This window comes from Ostrea edulis, chromosome 4, assembly GCF_947568905.1.
Source record: "Ostrea edulis chromosome 4, xbOstEdul1.1, whole genome shotgun sequence".
Taxonomy (NCBI): domain Eukaryota; kingdom Metazoa; phylum Mollusca; class Bivalvia; order Ostreida; family Ostreidae; genus Ostrea; species Ostrea edulis.
The window spans coordinates 21,774,399-21,786,119 of NC_079167.1; the positions used below are offsets into that span (position 1 = coordinate 21,774,399).

An 11,721-nucleotide genomic window follows, 5' to 3' on the forward strand; every position below is an offset into this window, starting at 1 on the left:
TTTAGTACCACCTCTCTGTGTAATCATTACCAAATATGGAGCATCATCAAGGTCAAAGGGTGCATTGGCTGTTCCATTTAACGTAACGAATGGGTCAACCATGTGGTATTTTAGTACTTAAATCTAGATCATATTTGAAAACAATATATAAAGATATGAATATAAACAATAAAATGTCTTTCTTTGTTGTTTCATTGGGTGATAAAGGTAGCAATCATTGCAGAAAACATCACATAACACACTTACGCTTTTTGTTTAAATGGAATACACAATTTATATAATATTTTAACGTACAGAAAACATATACACGAAATTGCATCTAAACAAAACTGTAAAATATTGACAATCCACGAAAATTGCCCTCCACAAATATAAATTATTCCAGAGTGTCATAAAATGAAAGATAAACCGCGATCTCTTCAGAATCTGGATTGTCACATCTGCATCAGATTAGCCATAACCAACTTAACCAAAGATTTGTATAATTAGGATTGATATCATAATACATCTGCCTCCACTGGATAGCATTATGTTTTTGGATTTGTCAACAGTACACGTACAATCTACGGAGGCACGTTCGAGATATGGACTTCGAATAATTAGCTAAATTTGAAGGACAATGGAGACATGGACTGGAACTAATTACTGAAAGAGGAAGGACTTCTCGAGTGACTTGTTTTCGAACTAATTACCAAAATTTGAGGGACATCCAACACATGGGCTTGGACTAATAAAACCGTAAGTCCGGACATAGGCTTGGACTAATTACCGAAATGGAGGGACTTCCAAGAAAATAGCTTGGAAAACCTTCAGGATTAATAACCGAACGTTCCTATTTCTTCAATTTTCATTCTGTACTAATTTTAGGGGGAAAAAAAAATATTTTTCTGATTCACCTTCTGAATAATTGTAAAAAGTTTATCAACGAAAAATATACTGTATACGTGAATTATTCTTAGAAAATTCTCCAATTTTAGCATGTTTTATGAGTTAGATTCTTAAAAAACCGCGTGTAAAATCTTAACTATGTGCAAGGCTCATTTGCTGATGAAGCAAAAGTGAGTTTACGTTTCTAAGTTCACTCGTATCAAGCCGCATTGCCGGATATCAATGATCGATTTCGTCTTTATATATGTGTATATACATCACCTGTGGACAAAATAAACCGAGAAAAGACGTAGATGATTGATATGTATAGAACATTTTATAGGTACTATTGGGATATTTTATGTGATTTGTACTAATTAGAAATCGCCGTTATGTATATGTAAAACATAACCATGGACGATTTTTTTTATTGTGTATTTATTGTTCTTGGCTGTTCTGAATGTCAAGGACCTGTACGACTGAGAGTTTTTGGTCATCCAAAACAAATTTCACACACGTTCCTGATCTTGCTAATCCACGCATCTACGTACCGTAAGGTGTGATTTAATACATCAAGTTAACATGTTGTATAACAAATATATTTAACGTTTTCCATCTGTATGAATTATAAGTGTGATAAGTACCAGTATTTAAAATTCTTAGTACACCGCTATATTGACGGGTTCTCCGCGAGTCTGTCTAAAGGTGATGAGTAGAAGAACGAAATTGATCATGGATTTTCGACTATGATCGAGATGATATCAACCATATTTGTGGTGCCAATAAAATTGGATTCAATGAACGTTCCTAATCGTACGAAGACCCACTGTGACGGGGCTTTAATTTCTTAGGCCTCTTCTGAAAAACCTGTAACACTAATACCGAACACCTAGATTGTCTGTATAACACTCATTTCTAATGCCGATCACGTGATCTTCTATAAGACTTCTAATGCCGACCACGTGATCTTCTATTTACAAGACCTGTAACACTCATTTCTGATGCCGATCATGTGATCTATAAGATTTCTAATGTCGATCAAGTGATCTTCTGAAAGATTCACTCATTTGTAATGCTGATCACGTGATCTTCTGAAAGACCTGTAACACACATTTCTAATGTCGATCACGTGCTCTTCTAAAAGAACTGTAACACTTCTTTCTACATCTTCCCGAGTCAAGGATTTCGCTCCGCTTCGTAAATTTTGACCGAATATACAGATTAAGACGGGTCTGCTAGTGCGCCATCTAGTGATATTACACATATATGAACTTTATTTACCTATGCTATTGACTAATAAGAGAGCGCGTATTAAACAAGGATAGCGAGAGCAAATGGCTGCCTAGGAATTACAGTAGTTTAAGTAGTAAATACGTATTCTTTAGCGTGAACATGACTTGTTATAAAGTTTGCAATTAAACAATTCTCTGAAACATCCTGCTTCATATATTCAGTTTCAGCTAAAGGTATTCAAATACGCAATATACCCCTGACAGTAAACGGGAGTCACAAATTTGACAAAACCGCATGGTTTTCTATTTAAGATCGAGTTTCTGGTATAATAAGACAATGTTTCTGATTGGATCATGGGTCTTCTAATGAGGCCAATCAAAGAACCGGATTTCTTACCCGTTATACTCTGCCTATTCGGTCAAAGATTTATATGAAGCAGAGCGGCTTAGAAACTCTTGACTTGGGAAGATGTCACGTGATCTTCTGAAAGACTAACACTTATTTCTAATACCGATCACATGATCTTCTGAGAGACCGACACTCATTTCTAATACCGATCACATGATCTTCTGAGAGACCGACACTCATTTCTAATACCGATCACGTGATCTTCTGAGAGACTAACACTCATTTCTAATACCGATCACGTGATCTTCTGAGAGACTAACACTCATTTTTAATTCTTCTGATTGACACACGCTTTTAATGCCGAGCATTCGATGAATGAAAAAAGACTATGATATTTAACTACAACAAATTTTATTTACATCAATGTAAAACAACCGCTGTCACTTAGAAATAAACAAATCACTCGCCACTCATATATACACTGAACTTATCTTTAACTGAATGGGATAGGTTTACTTGTAATCAGCAGGGCATGACTCTACAGTACACAATGTAATAACACCCACCCACACAGCATATATTGAATTAATTCTAGAATATAGCCTGCGCACAAGAATTAGATATAGAAATCGCACAACGAAATTCAAAATCCTACGCATTACATTGTAACACCTACACGTAACTTTTGCTTAACAAAGTCAGTCGTTAAAGACAGTTCTAAGGAGGCAGCAAAGAGTGGCGTCTTTTAAGTACAGTATTTTTATAGCTTACAGTCATGGAAGTTTCCATGGTATTTTGCTATTTACAAAGATTCAACCTCTCGCCATAAAGTCTCCATAAAATCAAGATTCTGAGCAGCAATGTGTGTATGTGTGTGTGAGGTCCATTTTCCACCGTTCCTAATCAATTATATATACTTTAACACATGAAAGACGCTGAAACACAGATGACAAAATGTGCTCAAATTCTCTTCTCTCTTGGTGAAGAATACCATTGAGCTACAGTTCAAGCATCACAATGAAGGGTGTATAGAGTAACACAAATCTTCATATTCAAAATGGAAGAGATCCGCTGTTTATTTTATTTGGCTTCATTAATTGATATTTGCATATCTATATCATCCTCTTTCTTCCAGATGAGATCGGAGAGAGACAATCAAATAGCGGTCTCGAGATTTTCACCGAGGTCGGAGTCCGTGCTGGCGTCTGTACTGCTCTCGGGGGAAGTGTAAAGATAAGGATCAGGGATACTGTCCACTACAAAATAAACAAAACCTCAACCTCAAAATAAACATAAACACTCATCCTCAAAATAAACAAAAAACACTCAACCTCAAAATAAACAAAAACTCAACCTCAAAATAAACAAAAACTTAACCTCAAAATTAACAAAAACACTCAACATCAAAACAAACAAAAACACTCAACCTCAAAATAAACAAAAACACTCAACCTCAAAATAAACAAAAACACTCAACATAAAACCCCCCAAAAATAACTCAACCTCAAAATAAACAAAAACTCAACCTCAAAATAAACAAAAACACTCAAATTTAAAATAAACAAAAACACTCAACCTCAAAATAAGCAAAAACTCAACCTCAAAATAAACAAATACTCTCAACCTCAAAATAAACAAAAACACTCAGTATCAAAACAAGCAAAAACACTCAAATTAAATAAACAAAAACACTCAACCTCAAAATAAGCAAAAACTCAACCTCAAAATAAACAAAAACACTCAGCATCAAAACAAGCAAAAACACTCAAATTCAAAATAAACAAAAACACTCAACCTCAAAATAAGCAAAAACTCAACCTCAAAATAAACAAATACACTCAACCTCAAAATAAACAAAAACACTCAGCATCAAAACAAGCAAAAACACTCAAATTAAATAAACAAAAACACTCAATCTCAAAATAAGCAAAAACTCAACCTCAAAATAAACAAAAACACTCAGCATCAAAACAAGCAAAAACACTCAAATTCAAAATAAACAAAAACACTCAACCTCAAAATAAACAAAAACTCAACCTCAAAATAAACAAAAACACTCAAACTCAGTGCAAAAAAATCGCAAAATAAGTATACAAATAGTGATCAGAGACAAAATAAACAAAACCACTCAACCTGAAAATAAACAAAAACACTCAAAATAATAAAAAGTGAAGATAAAGAAAGTGAAAAGAGAAGATAATGAAAAGTGAAGATAACGAACAGTGAAGATAATAAGCAGTGAAAAGTGGAGATAATGAAAAGTGAAGATAATGAACAGTGAAAAGTGAAGGTAACAAACAGTGAAAAGTGAAGAAAATGAAAAGTGAAAAGTGAAGGTAAATAACAATGAAAAGTGAAGATAATGAAAAGTGAAGATAAGGAACAGTGAAAACGGAAGATAACAAACAGTGAAGATAAGGAACAGTGAAAAGTGAAGACAACGAAAAGTGAAGATAATAGGCAGTGAAAAGATAATGAACAGTGAAAAATGAAGATAATGAACAGTGAAAAGTGAAGATAACGAACAATGAAAAATGAAAATAACAAACAGTGAAAAGTGAGGGAAATGAACAGTGGAAAGTGAAGATAATGAACAGTGATAAATATCATAAATCCCATACAGAATGACACATTAAGAATAGGGCAAACAGGGTTAAGAAAGGGCTGCGATTAGAAGGTGTTGATGGAGAAAAGAACTAGGTGGCGTTGTATTTTTAAAGGACTGGCATTATCTTTCACCTGAAATGACATCTTTAAAATGCTTACATGAATTACGTAATGCAACAACATAACTGTTTACTGAGCCTAATGAATTATTTCAATACCGCTTTCAACATCGGAGTCCAGGTTGATGGATGAAACACTGTCTGTGTCCTCTTTTTCTTCTAATCCTCTGTCATCAGATTTCTTCTCTTTAGTCAGCAGTGTGCAATTGTCACTGGGGTTATTTTCTGGAAATCATAACAAAATCCGATTACATTACATAAAATCTTGTAAGTACAGACAATACCATCTAGCTTGGCAGACAACGTATATATACATGTACTATCTTTCCAAAAACATCGTGTCGCGGCTTAACATAGCAGGCTAAAGTTTCATAAGACCATTACCACGTTTGGTTGTTTGGCCGTGTGGTTTCAATAAAAGTGAGTTTAGATGACCGTGATTGGCCATTCTTGTAATATGATTAGAACAAAAATTTCATTGAAAGCTACGAAAATCTTTGTACGCTTAATCAAGCGAAGTGACGCGCTGTTATTGGAACGGTAGTACATATCACTCTCTGAATTTAAACCACAGAGTAAGGGACATAGACATAGCTCTCATTTTCTCTATTCTTAATCGATGTCTTTGTACATTTGTTTCATGACTTTTAGATATATACATGGTATTGATTTGGATAGCTGAGACAATCTCTGTGGGGATCTGTTGAGATCATTTTATATACATCCATAGATATATCAGAGAAATGCATGTTATTTAAAAGCTCATCAAGCCGGAAGTATGGGATAGACTCATTTCAGAGCGAGCCTTTCCCTTTCCTTCCACCAAAATCGATGTCTGGAAAATTTTATTTTAAAGTGGATTTCAACCCATCACGTCTCGTAGGGATCCATGTTAGAATAAGTCCTCAGTACCCCTTGGTTGTCGTAAGAGGCGACTAAATGAGGCAGTCCTTCGGATGAGACCGCAAAATATGATGCCCTGTGCCACTGCAAGTGTGGCACGATAAAGATCTCTCCCAGCTCAAAGGCCGTAGGCGCCGAACCCATGCCTAAATTTTGCAATCCTTCATCGGCATTGGTGCCGTTTCCATATGAGTAAACTTTTTAAATGAGACTACTAGTATTTGACTTGAATTCATATGAAATTGCAACAATTGAAGTTTATGTGTTATAAGAATTAATTTCAACAGCTTCCTCGCGAACTATTGGTTAGAAAAGACGAAAGTTAACAGGGGCAAGCCTAAAGGAAAGACGCAACAAAATTCGTTTGTATAGTGTTGTATATTGTAAAGTAATTTTCTTTGAAACAGGAAATATAAACTTCTGAATATAAAGATGTTCAAAAATCTTCTAGAGTATCTTCAATAATCCACATTCTTGCTTCTTAACCTCCATGGGAGCGTCAGTTAAGCTTTTTTTTTTAATATACGAGGGATGTTCGATATATAATGTGTATTGTACGATATCTCAAAAGCATTCGACTCAAATAGTGAAATGAACGTTACATCCCTTCAAAGTATTCTCCGTGGTTTGAAATAAATAATTTCAATCACTGAATCCATTTCTGAAATGCATCACGGTACGCTGATTTAGGTAGACCTTTGGGGCACTGACTGATGGCTAAGCCAATGGCTTGTCGGGACTTGCAACGACGACCAGATAAGAACTTTTGAAGTTTTTGAAAAGGGAAAAAGTCGCATTGGGCTAGATCTGGAGAGTATAGTGGGTGTGACAAGATGGTAACCTTCTCTGACTTAAAAAAATTGCTTAAGTTCAGATGTATGTGATGGAGCACTACAGTATCATGAAGTAGACGAACATGCCTAAATCCTGACACAGGGCGTCGTTTATGATAATATTTCTTGGCTTTTTTAGCACAACATCTCGGTAATACCGACCTGTAACACCTTTGCCCTTCGGCACCGGAATTTGTAAGGCTATTGTAGGGTTCCGGATTGTAATCTCAGGTGGGGGGTTCGAATTTTATGTATTATTAGAACTCTCCGGGTGGGAAGGTAAATATATGCTATTACCCGCCAAATAAAAGGAACTGAACCTCTACATCTCCTCTGTTTTATTAGGTAAATATATATTTTACTGGATGTTATTATGATGATAGTTGTGTAGTACTTGTCTAATGTGTAGTGTAATTTGATGCATACATTATTTCATGCAGAGTTTACGATAAAGGTGTAGGGATTAGATTTTCTGCAAAAAAGGATCAGACCGCATGGCGTATGATATCACATGTTGTTTATCGAAGTACTAGTCAAGGTTTATTCATATGGAATATCTAGTCATGCAATTGTCAGTCATAATATCTTTATAAAATGTAAGCTTTTCATCAGGTTATATTGTATAAGCAATATCATTTACAGTTACCTAATTTTATAAATCTAGTCATTGTACATTGGGTTCGGATGCACTGAAGTGTACCAATGTTTACATATGATTTGTAGTCCCACATTCTTTTGTTTATGAATGCGTTTCAATAGTAATCGGAGTTTGGTCATTAACCAGTGTGCAGAGATACATGTACCTGTTATAACCTTTTACTATCAGTGTTTTAGTTCGAGGGAAGGCTTTAAGGCCTATGTAGTTAACACGTGGAGTACATTCGTACTATGTAACATTCATTAATGTTAAAAATATATGCTGTTACCCGCCAAATAAAAGGAACTGAATCTCTACATCTCTATTTTATTAGGTACAATAGATCCGGCTACACTATACCATCACATAAGAAGAATATGCAATAAAGGACATTCTTTGTGCTTATTGTTCTATTGGCAACTACAGTCCTTCTACCGTGTTTAGTTAGTCATATTTTGTTTCCAATTTTTCTTAATGGTTCGAAATAGTGAACCCATGTTTCGTCACCAATAACAATGTTTGCAAATTGTCTTTGATTGAATTTGGGAAACATTTTGAGCAATTGTTTAGCGGTTTGTACTCGTACCCGTTTTTTGGTCATATGTCAATATATGCGGTATCCATCTGGCAGAAATCTTTCGTACTTTCAAAATACGCTTCAAAATGAAATGCACCCGTGATAGTGATATGTCAACAGCTTCGGCAATATCACGAATCGTGTACCTGCCCTCACTTTCAATTATATCCCTGACTTTTGAGACATTTGCCTTGCCTGTTACAGTCGCAGATCGATTTTGCTGCATCTTTGACGAACTCTATGCCAGTCAGAAATTTCTTTCTCCACCTACGAACTGTCTCATAAGATATCTTATCAGACCCACAAACTTCCCCCAATTCAGTAAAAATCAGCATTACCGAATGACCGAGTTTTGTGCGAACTTTTATATAAACTCTAATTTCTTCAATATTCTCAAACCGTTTCCCAACCATTTTTACAACAGTGGTAAACGACTGGCTCTATTGAAATGACTATACGTTTAAAACTATGTGGAACTGAAGGCTCGTGTTTATACCGTTGGAAAGGTATTGGATAGAGCTATTCAAGAGTATCATCATCCACGAAATCGTGCAAAGCGTTACCGCACTGTGGTACAATACACATTACATATCGAACAGCCCTCGTATTTCTCATGGCTTCAAATGAACAAGGTAGTCTGCCTAATTAATGACATGATAAACATAAAAATATTGGGGTAAATTATTTACTTATTAAATTTCAGGTGAAATATTGCTAAAACGGCGTAAAACCACAATCAATCAATGTACTTCGTTCTGATAGCTTAGAAGAATCCGATTCAATTATGTAAGCTATTATGGAAATATTCATGGGAGTAAGCCAAGCCACTTTAATTCTAGCTGATTTAAGAAATGAATTTCATTCTTGAAAATGCATGAGGGTATGAACTCCGACGCTTCACGCCGGGATGTTTCACGAAACGCATTAGCATGTACATGTATTTTTAAAGATGAAATTATTTCTTATATTTATATTCTTTCATTTCTGTCGGAATCCCTAGCCGTTCAAGTAGACGTACTATATTTATCAAGATTCATACGCGCATTCATCACAACTGCAGCACATTCATGAGGAAATGACATATTACAATTTGTATAGATAACATTGGCAAGCCATTGGAAATAAATAGATATTTCTTTATACACTTAACAATTTGCCGTTTATTACTATTTATTAAAGATTTGTACATTTTGTATAATACAATTTAAAAGAAAGGGGGGGGGGGGGGGAAACGACATAGATATCACTACATCATAGAAGGGAAACTCGCCTTTTGTGCGTTTTATGTTGGAACAAATTATAGTATGTACTAGTATGATGTAACTTTAAAATCAAGATTTGTTTTGAAAATGAATAAGAAGTCTGAATAATATTTCTGATCTGGTTAGCGGTAATCATTTATCGATAATACCAAAGACGAAGAACCACGACGCGTTAATTACTAGAATGGCATATCGCCCACAGCATACACGAAGCTACGAATAAAAATTAGATAAGTATTCGACTGAAAGTTTACCATTTACATCACGCTACCGACAGATAATGGATGTACCTTTTTCCCAATAATGAAACATCTATATATTATATTCATATGATATCATATAACAACGATTCTGATTCATACTAGTATCGAGCATTGCCTTCTAAACTCAATGTCTTTTTCTAATCGAAATTCAACCTTATCTGTCGTTGTCGTATCATTAAAACTTTTCACATTCTTATCATTTTATCCGGAACCACTTTCACAATTTCAACCAGATTTAGCAGAAAATATTCTTGGGTAAAGGGAATTCAGGTTTATGTAATTGAAGGACCACGCCCCTTTTACGAGGGAGATGATTAAGAAAAATTGAAGGTTGGGTGGATGTCTTTAAAAAAAGAAGTACGACACCAGGATTGCCAGTAGTTACCAGAAATATTTGCTGTATTGTTTAGATTCAAGTTTTTGAAATGGTAACCCTCGGATCGAGTCACAGGAGGGGCGCGAAGTTTGACAAAGTAGGAAAACGATGATATACTGACAGAATCACTTAGCCAATTTTACCCAAACTTGGCAGTATGTATCCTTGGGTATTTAACCCTTTTTTAAAATAAAGGACCACAAATTATTCCAAAGGGAAATAATTGCAAAACAGTGAAGAAAGGCTGGTATCTTTTGATAATCTTTTCCTTCAGAACCACTGATTACAACCGGCAGAAATGACAAGAACTATCTCTTGTTAAAGGGAATTCAAATATCGTATAATCAGAAATTTAGGGAGGATTTAATTTTGTCATTATTAGCAAGGGTGTTGAGATCACTAAAATTGAATATCGCTAATAATTTAATCCGTATCAGAAGTCTTCGGTTAAAGGGAATTCAAATATATCAAAACGAAGGGACATACACCTTTTTTAAAAAAAAAAAAAGAAGAAGGAAATAATTAGAAGAAACTGTAAATTGGGAGTGGGTCTATAAAACTTTTCATCTCAAAAACCACTGCACCAGAAAAGACAACCCTATAGAAAAGGGCCACAGTAGGGGTCCAAAGGTTAAAAAATTCAATTTCTTTCTTTATTTCTTCTAAAGAACTTAAGATATAATTTTTGAAATAAGTATAGAAACGTGTTATTTTCAGAAAGATTGAAGTTTGTTCAAACCACACTTAAAACCTCCCACCAGGGTCCAAGAAAGGGCCACGATGAAAAGAATACTGTGACAGTCATTCAATATTTTAAAAATTCTTCATGAATATGGTAACACGCTAATATGTCTGTCTCTTTTTTAAGCGTAACCATTAAGATCAGGCAAATCCAATGAGATACTGAATTCTAGAATTTAGCATACATTATGTATTGACTGTTATTTCTTTGATCAACTCAGACTTTTTCTCTATAATAACGCTGGTGTAACAAGATACCTAACGACATAGAACACAGTCACATACAAGGAAAAGAAAAAAATATTCGTTCGATTTTTTGTTTTGATTTTGTTTTTGTTAAAGAAATAGGAGTAGAACATCTAAAGTGGTCCCCAGAGAAGTGTCTATTTCAAAATATAATTATCTTCTGAATTCTGTTACGTTTGCAGTTAAGACGTATCCTCAAAAGTTTTTAAACCTAGCCCTACAACCTTAAATCTTAGTCCCAACACAAACCCTACAACCTAATTCTAGTCCAAACCCTACCTAACCTTTCAACACAAACCACACTTCAACTTTGAACTCTCATTCCCAACGAAATTCCTGTAATCTTAACTCCTATTACCAACTCAAATCTTACAATCTTAACTCCCGATCCCCACCCTAGAATCTTATACCCAAGTACTTGTCCGAACCAAAACCTTACCACCTTAAATTCTAGACAAATCAACTGTGAATAAATCATTAACCCCACCCCAACCCCACCCACCCCCTCACAAAATTACCCACCTTGCTTTATAATATTAGACCCGTTTCCGGAAGGTCCCGCTTCCGTTTCTAGCAGCCTACTGATGCCTTCCGGAACTTTGCTTTTGGGGACGATTTCCATACGAACTGTCTTTATATCCCCTCGCTTCTCCAACGTGCGACAAAGATGCAATACAGTGTTGTTTAACGTGAAATATTGTCCATCTTG

General features: G+C 35.1%; 1 long non-coding RNA gene across 1 annotated transcript; it reads left to right on the plus strand.

The window, feature by feature from the left end:
- Positions 1 to 557: 557 nt before the first annotated feature.
- On the plus strand, positions 558 to 4,514 carry LOC125670461 (uncharacterized). Its single transcript, XR_007368213.2, has 2 exons — positions 558 to 738; positions 3,584 to 4,514. It is a non-coding gene; the product is annotated as an uncharacterized LOC125670461 (long non-coding RNA).
- The last annotated feature ends 7,207 nt before the right edge of the window (positions 4,515 to 11,721 follow it).